The following is a 13,659-nucleotide window of genomic DNA, read 5'->3' as shown; positions in this document are numbered from 1 at the left end:
TGTTCAGTATTCCCCTCGTATACTCGTACATTCAATGTACTGATGCCATTTGGCCTACATCATTTTATGATGCAGACACAGGTAAGTAGGATCAACATCCAAGGCCCCGTTGATCCAGTTGAGCACTTAGAGTCAGTTGGTGAGCCTCATTGCATTTCGGAGGACTCCTTTTACTTTGATTTCTAGTATTTCTGTTGTTAGGATGATCAAGGGTCTTGTCCCGACATCCCTCATTGTTTAGAGGCTTCATAGACAGATAGTTATAGTTCTTTAGTCTTATTTATTTCAGTTGTATATGTTTAAGACTTGAGTTGTCATTTTGGCTAAGTTATTATCTCTTAAGGTATTGCATGAGTTGTGTTTCTTATGTTTAAGTCTTCCACTGAGTAAGTAAGTCAGAACCTGAAAAGCGACAAAATATATGTTAGCAAATATTTGTGAAATCTATACAAATAATTACACAAAAATGTGTGCAAATGATGAATAAAGAATTATAAAAGAGTCACGTGAAGGGTACTATAGAAAGGGAAAATATATGTTTAATGAGTAAGGAAAATGAAACTTGAAAGAAAGGATAAGACGGAAATAATGAAAAAATAAAATAAAATGAAACATTTCAGCAATGAAGGAAGTTTTTATGGATTTGGAAGAGTAATTAATGTGTAAATAAGAGGTAGGAAATTTAATTAGAATTTGAGCTTTAATATAGAGACATTTCAGTATGAAGTTTTTAAATGATAGTTACATAACGGTACTAAAATTTCTCTTTCACATTTAATACTGAATTAAAGTCAAAGCTTTTTTAAATTAAAAATGCAAAGAAAATTAAAGAAATTTGAGAAACTAGATAAATCTATTTCCTGATCATTGAGGCATGACACCTTAGCATGCTCATGTTTCTTATATATATATATAAAGAGAGAGAGATTGTTTGTATTATACTATACTACACTATAAATTGTATAATAATAAATTGACCATTCAAGTGAGTTAAAAAGTAAAAAGAAATAATTTAGTATTTTGTAAATTTAAAATTAAAATAAATTCGTAAGTACACTACATTTATAATATAACTATATTATAATAAACAATTGATTTGAGCAAATTTAAAAAGTAATGATTTGACCTAACTTAAAGGGAAATAAGAGACAATAAATTTTGAAAATAAAAAAAGGAATAGAATATTTGAAAAAAAATGAGGAGAATCTTACGACAAACAAAAATTGATTTGCACAAAATAACAAATTTCAAACTCTTTATTGAAATTTTCACAAAACAACAAATTTCAACACATATAAAATTTTATATGTTCGTCCACTTTTTTCAATATAAAAAAAAGGAAGAGAATTCCTTAAAATAATAGAGAAAATGATACTAATTAAAACGTTTTAACAGATTATACAAAAAAAAAAAAAAGAAAGAAAGTAATTATTCTTCTCTTTTTCTGTTATTTCTCTCTCTCTCTCTTTCCTTTTCTTGAACTTTCTCTCTTCAGTTCCTCCGTCACCTTTGTTATAAATTAGCCGGAAAAAAAAATATTATGTAAATTCTTTTCTTTTTGTTGCTCTTTTATTTTTTTCGTAACTTGTTACTTTCTCCATACTAAGGCAAACTTTTCTTTTTTTTAATTTGTCTTTATAATAAAATATGAATACATCTTTAAAGTACATTTTCTCAAATAATTAAATATACAAATTTATATAATTTATATTTGAAACATCTTCATCTCACCTTGTTTTATAGTGTCATTTGTTTTCTTTGTCGTGCCCCAACTTCAAATTATAAATCTCTACTTATAGAACCTGAAAAGCGACAAAATATATGTTAGCATATTTGTGAAATCTATACAAATAATTATACAAAAGTGTGTGCAAATGATGAATAAAGAATTATAAAAGAGTCACGTGAAGGTGAAGGGTACTATGGAAAGGAAAAATATATGTTTAATGAGTAAGGAAAATGAAACTTGTAAGAAAGGATAAGAGGAAATAATGAAAAAAAAAAAAAATGAAACATTTATGCAAAGAAGGAAGTTTTTATGGATTTGGAAGAGTAATAAATATGTAATTAAGAGATAGGAGATTTAATTAGAATTTGAGCTTTAATATAGAGACGTTTCAGCATGAAGTTTTTAAATGACAGTTACAAAAATGTACTAAAATTTCTCTTTCACAATGAATACTGAATTAAAGTGAAAGCTTTTTTAAATTAAAAATGCAAAGAAATTTTAAAAAAAATGAGAAAATAGATAAATCCATTTCCTGATCATTGAGGCATGCCACCTCAGCATGCTCATGTTTCTCTTTTATATATATATATATATAGAGAGAGAGAGAGATTGTTTGTATTCTATACGACACTATAAATTATATAAAAATAAATTGATCATTCAAGTGAGTTAAAAAGTAAAAGAAATATTTTAGTATTTTGCTAATTAAAAATTAAAATAAATTCGTAAGTACACTACATTTATATTATAACTATATTATAATAAATAATTGATTTGACCTAATTTAAAATGTAATGATTTGACCTAACTTAAAAAGTATGATTTGACCTAACTTAAAGGGAAAAAAAAAGACTACAAATTTTGAAAATAGAAAAAAGAATAGAATATTTGAAAAAAAATGAGGATAATCTTACTTAAAAAAAAATTTGATTTGCACAAAACAGTAAATTTCAAACTCTATTGAAATTTGCACAAAACAACAAATTTCAACACATATAAATTTTTATATGTCCGTCCACTTTTTCCAATATAAAAAAAAGGAAGAAAATTCTTTAAAACAATAAAGAGAAAACCATACTAATAAAAACGTTTTAAGAGATTATAAAAAAAAGAAAGGGAAAGAAAGTAATTATTCTTCTCTTTTCCTGTTATCTCTCTCTCTCTCTCTCTTTCCTTTTCTTGATCTTTCACTCTTCAGTTCCTCCATAACCTTTGTAATAAATTAGCCGGAGAAAAAAATTATGTAAATTCTTTTCTTTTTGTTGCTCTTTTGTTTTTCCTGTAACTTGTTACTTTCTCCATACTAAGGCAAACTTCTCTTTTTTTAATTTGTCTTTATAATAAAATTTGAATACATCTTCCAAGTACATTTTCTCATATAATTAAATATACAATTTATACAATTTATAATTGAAGCATCTTCATCTCACCTTGTTTATAGTGTCATTTGTTTTCTTTGTCGTGCCCAAACTACAAATTATAAATCTCTACTTGTAGAACTTGAAAAGCGACAAAATATATGTTAGCAAATATTTGTGAAATCTATACAAATAATTATACAAAAATGTGTGCAAATGATGAATAAAGAATTATAAAAGATTCATGTGAAGGGTACTATAGAAAGGAAAAATATATGTTTAATGAGTAAGGAAAATGAAACTTGAAAGAAAGGATAAGACGGAAATAATGAAAAAATAAAATGAAATATTTCAGCAGAGAAGGAAGTTTTTATGGATTTGGAAGAGTAATAAATGTGTAATAAGTGGTAGGAGATTTAATTAGAATTTGAGCTTTAATATAGAGACGTTTCAGCATGAAGTTTTTAAATGACAGTTACAAAAATGTACTAAAATTTCTCTTTCACAATGAATACTGAATTAAAGTGAAAGCTTTTTTAAATTAAAAATGCAAAGAAATTTAAAAAAAAATTGAGAAAATAGATAAATCCATTTCCTGATCATTGAGGCATGCCACCTCAGCATGCTCATGTTTCTCCTTTATATATATATATATATAGAGAGAGAGAGAGAGAGAGATTGTTTGTATTATACTATACTACACTATAAATTGTATAATAATAAATTGACCATTCAAGTGAGTTAAATAGTAAAAGAAATAATTTAGTATTTTGTAAAATTAAATATTAAAATAAATCTGTAAGTACACTGCATTTGGATTATAACTATATTATAATAAATAATTGATTTGACCTAATTTTAAAAGTAATAATTTGACCTAACTTAAAAAGTAATGATTTGACCTAACTTAAAGGGAAAAAATGACTGTAGTTTTTAAAATAAAAAGAGGAATAGAATATTTGAAAAAAATAGGAGAATGTAAACAAAAATTGATTTGCACAAAACAACAAATTTCAAACTCTTTATTGAAATTTGCACAAAACAACAAATTTCAACACATACACATTTTTATATGTTCGTCCACTTTTTTCAATATAAAAAAAAAAGAGAAATCCTTAAAACAATAAAGAGAAAATGATACTAGTTAAAACGTTTTAACAGATTATACAAAAATAAAAAAAAAGAGAAAGAAAGTAACTATTTTTCCCTTTTTCAATTATTTCTCTTTCCTTTTCTTGAACTTTCTCTCTTCAGTTCCTCCGTCACCTTTGTTATAAATTAGCTGGAAAAAAATAAAAAAAAATGATTATATAAATTCTTTTGTTTTTGTTGCTCTTTTGTTATCCCCATAACTTGTTACTTTCTCCATACTAAGGCAAACTTCTCTTTTTTTAATTTGTCTTTATAATAAAATCTAAATATATCTTTAAAGTACATTTTCTCATATAATTAAATGTACAAACAACAAATTTCAAACTCTTTATTGAAATTTGCACAAAACAATAAATTTCAGCACATATAAAGATCTTACTGCATAAAACTCTTTAGTTTCCGAATAAAGATACATAAAAATTATTCTTCTGAGTTTTCCAAATCTTCTACGTCTTCATTTTCGTCTTCATTTTTAGAATCTTCCTCATTTTGATAGTGACTGCATGTACCACATCTAGTTGATTTGTGTGGCCTGAATATTCTTCGAGGGAGATTTTCTCTATCAAAAATTGAATTTTGTGAAGCTTCATCATTAAACCTTGGATCATGTGACATGATCACCTATTATACAATATAATATAAAATAATTAAATAAATATGCACAAAAATTAAGAAAAGTTTATAAAATTTCAATTAAAATTATCATACTTACATTTGAAAAATTCAACCTCCCACCAAATGGAGAATTATGCATAGGAAATTCACGCATACCATGTTGAATACCATACTGAGATCCGCTAGATTGTGCAAAATCAGATATTGGAACATTTGGAGTTACAAAACCAACTGTTTCCTCACTTGACAAATTGGCATTAGTGTTAAAGGGCCCTGCATAAAATTCAAACGTGGGATAATAAGGCTTAGAAGTAGACACCAAATGTGTGTTATTATCAACCAAATTATCTTCATCAATCAAATAATGCTCCACACGATTTCGACCACGACCTTCATCAGTGCTCCTTCTACCTCAATGTGCACCATCTCTAGGTGTTGTTTTTTGCAATCGATGAGATACTTGTATTGGTAGCGGTTCCTCGTATTGAGTGGGGGGATTCTAATCAGGAGCAAAGCTCAATCGCATTCCCTGGGAGGCCGCATTCATTGACTCCATTGAAATACAAGCGACTTCCTCTTCATATTGTCTCATTTCATTAGATAGATTTTCATCATTTTCAATCATCCAAGTTCGACGATACTGCATTTCATGACCCCTAGCCTAAACTAAATAACAAATTATTAATAACAAAAAAACTGTTAAAGATTGATATGGTAATTTAAATTTTTCATAATATATATACTAATGCATCATGTTTTCCTGTCATGTGTTGATACCCTCTTTGAACAACATGTTGTGAATTTCCATTGAACATGCAGGAATGCCTCATGTACCAACGAAAGTAATCTGCTTGATCACTTACAAATGGAGGCCAAAATATACAATTTTAACGTTGTTTCCATAAATATTGTATGTAGTTAAACACATCTATATCCTCTTGTTTTATTTTGGATCGTTTATCATGCTTAAAATGATGTTCGAAAAATTTGGGTACACGGTCCAGGAATATGTTGTAAATAACCAAACTGTCTCACAACATGATCAACCATGTGCCACTCACGATAAATTCCACAAATGAGTGGCACATATGCCATCCAGACGGATTGTCCTAAACGATATCACTCATGCAATCCATTGATAACATCTTCTGAATAAGGTTGCGAAATAAACTATAAAAAATTGTAAGTAAGATTATTATTAAATATTTTGACAAAAAAAATAAAAACAAATATGTACATTAATTAAAACAATCTTAGGAAATATTTTTTTATTACTAGTATGTCATATAATATTTTATTTGGAGGACCTAGCGGAGAAGTACATGCTAATGCTGCTGAAACTACTATCGAAGGTGCTGGAAGATTGGGAACAACTAGCACAGTAACTGATATGGCCATTGTTGGCTTGAGCAATGAACAATGGCTGATTCTGCGTGATATGGTGAACAACCATAAAACTGGTATGAATGAGAGGATGACAGGTAAACATGACAAAATTCCATGGATAATTGACACAGTGGCATCAAACCATATGACTGCAAACTTGAAGTGCATGACGAACTTGTGTGAAGTGGTTGGATGTCCTGTGGGCCTTCCAGATGGACGGCATACAACTGCTACAAAAGAGAGATCTGTAAAACTTAGCGAGAACTTGAAGCTTGAAAATGTTTTATGTGTCTAGTTTAAAATGCAATTTAATTTCCGTATCGCAATTGATAGATGAAGTCAATTGTATTGTTCAATTCATTAAAAAATTGTGTGTTATGAAAGGCCTCACTTCGAGGATGTTGATTGGTGCGGGTGAACAAGGGGATGGACTCTATTATTTTCGGGTGGTACCACAAGCTATGGCAATAAGGAATGGGGCAGACTCACCTGATCTTTGGCACAAGCGTGCATCCTTCTTTAAGGGTTACCAAGTTAGCTTCCAATGTTATTCCCACTAATGATAGTGAGATGATGAATAAAGCTTGTGATGTTTGTCAACGAGCTAAGTAGACTAGAGATAGGTTTCCTTTAAGTAAAAATAATGCTTGTGATAAGTTGTTGTGATTTATGGGGTCTATACAGAAATCTATCTTCATGTGGTGCTTCATATTTTCTAACTATTGTAGATGACTATTCCCGTGCAGTATGAATATTTTTGTCAATTGATAAGAAAGAGGTGTCACACATGATGTTGAATTTTCTTGCCATGGTGGAAAGACAGTATAATAAACAAGTTAAAATTACTTGAAGTGATAATGAGACGGAATTTACTTGCATGAAAAATTATTTTCTTGAACAGGGAATTGTTTTTCAAAGATCTTGTGTCGGAACACCACAACAAAATGGTAGGGTGGAGAGAAAACACAGGCACATCTTGAATATAGCACGAGCACTACGTTTTCAGGGTCATCTTCCAATTAATTTTTGGGGAGAATGTGTGTTGGTTGCAGGTTATTTGATTAATAGAACTCCTTTAATTTTAAATGGAAAAACTTTGTATGAAATTTTGCATGGAGAGCCTCCTTCTTATGGGAACTTGAGGATCACTGGTTCACTGTGTTATGCTCATAATCATGAAAGAAAAGGAGATAAATTTACAAGTAAGAGTCATAAATGTATTTTTGTTGGGGACCCATATGGTAAAAAATGGTTGGAAATTATATTATTTGCTTCCAGATATGTTGTATTTTTTGAGAATGAATTCCCGTTTATCCAACAAGTTCCCATTTCTTATGAGAATATTGAAAAAGTTGTTGTTGACAATGGATCTGTTGATGATGATTTTGTGAGTGATATTGGAGTTGAGCACGGTGAACGCCAACCAGTGATTAATATGTCTAATTCACAAGTTACTGAGGTGCAAGATGCTCAAGAAATGAGAGAAGGAGACATGTCTAGTATCCAAGAGGTAGAGGGCAGCGAAGAACAAAATAATGAACCTCAATTGGGTCGTGGGCATCGAATAAAACAATAGCTCGCCTATGTGATTATGTTACTAATACCATCTGAAAATTGAGTCCTTCCACAAGTTCATCTCCTACAGCGCATACCGCAGGTACGCCTTACCCAATAACACATTATGTGAATTGTGACAAATTTTTTTTGTGATATCGAAATTTTCTTGCAGCTATTACTACAGATCATGAGCCATCATCCTTCTCAGAAGTAGTGAAAGATGCAAGGTGGAGACAAGCAATGCAGATTGAAATTGAGGCTCTTGAAAAGAATAAGACATGGTAATTGAAAAATTACCACCTACAAAGAAAGCACTTGGGTGCAAGTGGATTTATAAAATATAATATCATTCTGATGGTTTGGTTCTGTGGAGTGACACAAAGCATGACTAGTAATATTTGGCAACCATCAAAAAGAGGGAATTGACTATAATGAAACATTTGCTCCATGTGCCAAGATGGTTACAGTGCAGACATTTTTAGCTGTAGTTGAAGCAAAGTAGTGGGAGTTGCATCAAATGGATGTTCATAACACTTTTCTTCATGGAGACCTACAAAAAGAATTGTACATGGAAATGCTCCCGGTCTTCAAAGTACAACATTCTGATATGGTTTGTAGACTAAAAAAATCACTCTATGGATTGAAGCAGGCCCTAAGATGTTGGTTCGCAAAGTTATCAACTTCCTTGAAGTAGTATGGTTTCATTTAATCCTACTCTGACTACTCATTGTTTACTTTACAGAAAAATTGTATACAACTTAATGTTCTTGTTTATGTGGATGACTTGATAAATTCTGGAAATGATCATAGTGCCATCCGAAAATTCAAAAGCTATTTGAGTGATTGTTTTCACATGAAAGATTTAGGTGCTTTGAAGTATTTTTTGGGCATTGAAGTTGCGAGAAATTCAGAAGGCATTTTCCTATGTCAATGTAAGTATGCTTTGGATATTATTTCTGAAGTTGGATTACTAGGAGCCAAACGTGCAAATGTTCATATGCAGTCAAACCACAAGTTAGAACTAGCGGAAGGACGTCCACTTGTTGATCTAGAGAGGTATCGACGATTAGTAGGTCATCTCATATATTTGTGTTTCACTAGATCAGAGGTGTCCTATTGTGCGCATGTACTATCCCAATTTATGCATTGCCCACAAGAAGAACACTGGAAGCAGCGCTATGAGTAGTTCGATTTTTGAAAGGAAAACCTAGACAATGTATCTTATTGTTTAGTGCATATGATTTGAATCTATATGGATGGAGCGATTCAGATTGGGCAGTGTTAGAACAAAAATACTGAAGAAACTGATTTGAAGAATAAAAATAGAGTGAACTTATGAAATTCCAGCTATGTATTAATTTGCATAAGATCTGAATTTATACAAGGAAAAACCTAACCATTCCCTATCTAGTAGCCACTTACAAAGTGGATGTTGAAACTAAATAAGAACATGTGTCACTAACAACCATAAAAGGGTCCACTAACAGCCATTAAAGGGGCCACTAACTTTAGAAAGTTGAGCAACTAAAGTTCACTAAGTCTAGCTAGAACATAGGAAGCACTAAACTGAAATAAGTAAAACACAGTAAAAATAATAAGCTGGAAAAAATGCCAATTGTCTAACAGGCTGGTTGTCCTTTAACACGACGATCTCTCACTAGTGTTTTGTTCTCTTAGGAAATTCACCAATATCTTGGAAGACTAAGAAGCAACAAACGGTGTCCAGGTCATCTTCAGAAGCTGAATACAAATCTATGGCCACCACAACTTGTGAATTAAAGTGGCTAAAGGAAATTTTGTCCAGTCTATGACACATCCTACTCCAATAACCATTCCCTATCTAGTAGCCACTTACAAAGTGGATGTGCCACTAACAACCATAAAAGGGGACACTAGCAGCCATTAAAGGGGCCACTAACTTCAGAAAGTTGAGCAACTAAAGTTGACTTAGTCTAGTTATAAATTAGGAAGCACTAAACTGAAATAAGTAAAAACAGTAAAAAGTAATAAGCTTGAAAAAATGTCAATTGTCTAACACTCCTACTTGGCATTTTTGTGGCAAATACCAATTCGTTGCCTCAGATCTTCAAACCTTTACTTTGGCAATGACTTAGTGAAAATGTCAGCTAGCTGGTTCTAACAATGAACAAGCAACACTTCATTAGATTGTTGAACTTCTCTAATAAAATGAAACTTGGTCTTGATATGCTTAGTTTGACCATGAAACACTAGATTTTTTGAGATTGAAACTGCTGAACTGTTGTCACACATGATCTTGGTAGCTTCTGTTTGTTCATGGCCCAAGTCCTTCAACATCTTCCGTAGCCAAATAGCTTGATTCACAGTAGATGCAACAACTATGTACTCAACTTCTGTTGTTGATTGAGTTGTAGTTTTTTGTTTCCTAGAGCTCCAACTAAAACAACTTGTCCCCAAACAAAAAAATATATCCAAAGGTGCTTCTGGAATCATCAACTCCGCCACCCCAATCACTATCAGAGTACCCAATCAGGTTCATAGTTACTTCGGCAAATGTTGGGAAAAAAGTTCCAAACTTGCTGGTTCCTTTAATATACCTTAACACTCTTTTAGTCGCTGTGAAGTGTGTGTCTCTAGGCGAATGCATGAACCTAGAGAGCAAACTTGCAACAAATAGAATGTCAGGTCTGCTTGCGGTTAGCTATAGAAAACTGCCAATTAAGCTTCTATATATACTATCATCCACTTTTTCGGAATCCTCATCCTTGCCAAGCTTCACACCAGTAGAGATTGGAGTACTCATAGGTTTGCAGTCTTGCATTTTGAACCTGTTTAGAATATCCGAAATGTATTTATGATGTCATATGAAAATTCCATCACTGGATTGCAACACTTCCATGCCAAGAAAGTACTTCATGACTCCAAGATCAGTCATTTCAAAGATTTTCTCCAATTCATCCTTGAACCTTTGGATTAGTTCAATTTTGCTTCCTATCACAAACATGTCATCCACATAAATGGAGACAATTAAGGACTCACATATAGTGACTTTCACATACAGAGTAGCTTCACTTTGACTTCTACTAAAGCCAAGTTGGATGAGATGATTGTCCATCCTCTCATACCATGCCCTTGGGGCTTGTTTTAGGCCATACAATGCCTTCGTTAAGAGATAAACTTGATCCTCTTTTCCAGGAATTGAGAAACCATCAGGTTTCTGTACATAGATCTCTTCAGCAAGCAAACCATTCAAAAAAGCCAATTTGACATCAAGTTGATGAATCTGCCAGGAACTATGAGATGCAAATGCAAGAATAAGCTTGATTGTGTCATACCTTGCTATAGGAGCAAATGTTTCCTGGTAATCCACACCATATTGTTGTGAGTATCCCTTAACCACCAATCTAGCCTTATGTTTGCAAATTGTTCCATCAGGATTGAGTTTTGTCTTGAAAATCCATTTTACACCAATCACCTTGCGATTTCTAGGTCTATTAATAAGTTGCCAGGTTCCATTCTTCTCGATCATGTCTAGTTCATCTTGCATAGCTCTCCTCCATGCTTGAGAGTCTTGTGCTTCAGCATAGCTTATTGGTTCAGAGGTAACCAAGTTACACCGCTGATAGACATCTTTCAATGATCGAGTTCCCCTCACTGGTACATCATCCACTAGTTCATCTTCTGAAAGTTCAGGCTGCTCTTTTGAAAATAAATCAGAATAAGAAGTCTTCTGATTTTTCCAATCCCAACCAGTTGCTTCATCAAACTTCATTTCTCAACTGAGAATTAGTTTTTCTGATTTCAAATAGAAAATCCTGTAACCTTTGGATGATCTATAGACCATAAATATGCCTTTATGAGCCTTGTTGTCCAGCTTAGTCCTCTTTGTTTCTGGAACTCGATAATAACATATACACCCAAAGATTCTAAGATGATGTACTGATGGTTTGTTCCCACACCAAGCTTCATATGGAGTCATGTCCTGCAAGGCCTTAGTAGGCAATTTGTCCAACAAATATACAGAGGTATTGAATGCCTCCGCGCAAAACTGATTTGGGATCTTTCTTTCGAGCAAAAGACATCTGGCCATCTCCATTACTGTCATGTTCTTCCTTTCAAACACGCTATTTTGTTGTGGAGTGTATGGTAATGTCAATTGGCGTTCAATACCTGTGCTATTACAAAACTCCACAAACTGAGAAGAAGTATATTCTCCTTCATTGTCAGACCTTGAAGCCTTAATACTAAGATTACATTGATTTTCTACTAAAGCTTTGAATTGTTTAAAAACATCAAAGACTTCACTCTTCAGTCTAATGAAATAAACCCAACACATTCTGGTGTAGTCATCAATAAAGAGGAGAAAGTATTTGTTACCACTCAATGAATCTGTTTTCATTGGGCCGCAAACATCCGTATGAATGAGCTGAAGTTTCTGGTTAGCTCTCCATACTTGATTTGCTTGAAATGGCAATTTTGTTTGCTTTCCCTGTTGGCAAGTTTCACAAACTTTAGCATTAGAAAGAAATTCAGGCATATTTTCCACTAGCTCCTTCTTTTTCATCTCTGCGATGATTCTCAGATTGAAGTGACCAAACCTTTTGTGCCATAGGTTTGTACATGTTTGTGAAGTAATAGTGTATGCCTGCTTAGTTATTTTCTCCCAATCAATTGAAAACATTATATTGCTCATCTTGACATATAATAATTCTACTCCAGAAGGGTTAAAAACAACACATTCGCGATTCTTAAAATGCAGAGAATAATTATTTTCAAGCATTTTTCCAACACTCAACAAATTTTGACTCATATCAGGTGTGTACAAAACATCAGGAATAGTTTTGATACCTGATATTGTTGAGATAGACATTGCACCTCTGCCTTTGAATTCTACTGCCTCACCATTTCCCATTTTTACTTTAGATTTGTATGTATCATCGAGGAATTTGAACATTTCAGCATCATTGCACAAGTGATGTGTGCAACCACTATCAAGAAGCCATGAATCAGAGGATTCATTGATTGAAAAGTATGAAACTGCAAAGAGTTGCTCCTCATGTGCATCTTCAGCTTCTGCTCCTTGTGCTTGCAAAGCACCAGAGGCCTTTGCTCTTGATTTGCAAACCTTGGATACGTGCCCCGTCTGCTTACAGTTGCCGCATATAGCATCGACCCTCCACCAACAGTACTTCTCCAGATGTGTAGTTCTTTTACAATGTTTGCACGGAGGGAACTTCTGCTTCACATCTCCACTATTATTTCCTCCATCATGCTTGCCCTTATTCTTTTGGTTGGCATGTTGCTTTCCTTTACCAAATATTTGTTTTTGTACAGAGAAAGACCCTTCAGTGAACTTGTCCCGTTTTATAGTCCTCCTTTGCTCTTGTGCTTGAAGAGCACTCATTAGTTCACCTAATGAAAGTTTGCCCAGGTCCTTGGATTCTTCAAGAGAGGAAATCTTAGATTCAAATCTCTCAGGAAAAGTCACAAGAACTTTCTCCACAATCCGTTTGTCTGTAAATTCTTCACCAAGAAGTCTAATGTTATTAACAATTAAGGAGATTCGATCAGCATACTTACTGATTGTTTCATCTTCCTTCATATTCAAGCACTCGAACTTTTTTTTCAGGTTCAACACTTGCATTTGACGTGTTCTATCGCTGCCTTGATATTCTTCTTTCAACCTATCCCAAGCCTCTTTTACTGTTTTGCAAGCCATGATTCTGTAAAACACAGAATCTGCCACAGCATTCTGCATAAGCGACTTGGCTTTAAATTTCTTTACCTTCTCTTCGTTGTTGGATTTGATTTGAGCCAAGGTAGGATTTTCTAGTAGAGCAACAAGTGGTTTATCTTCCATTACAGTTTCCCAAAGTTCATAGG

At 32.8% G+C, this 13,659-nt stretch overlaps 1 pseudogene; it reads right to left on the bottom strand.

Moving 5' to 3' along the window:
* Window positions 1–4,659: 4,659 nt before the first annotated feature.
* Window positions 4,660–5,949, bottom strand: LOC125863668 (uncharacterized; annotated as a pseudogene).
* Window positions 5,950–13,659: the final 7,710 nt, after the last annotated feature.

Source organism: Solanum stenotomum, chromosome 5, assembly GCF_019186545.1.
Source record: "Solanum stenotomum isolate F172 chromosome 5, ASM1918654v1, whole genome shotgun sequence".
NCBI lineage: Eukaryota > Viridiplantae > Streptophyta > Magnoliopsida > Solanales > Solanaceae > Solanum > Solanum stenotomum.
Note: the sequence above shows the minus strand (reverse complement) of the source record. Positions and strands in the feature narration are given on the sequence as shown.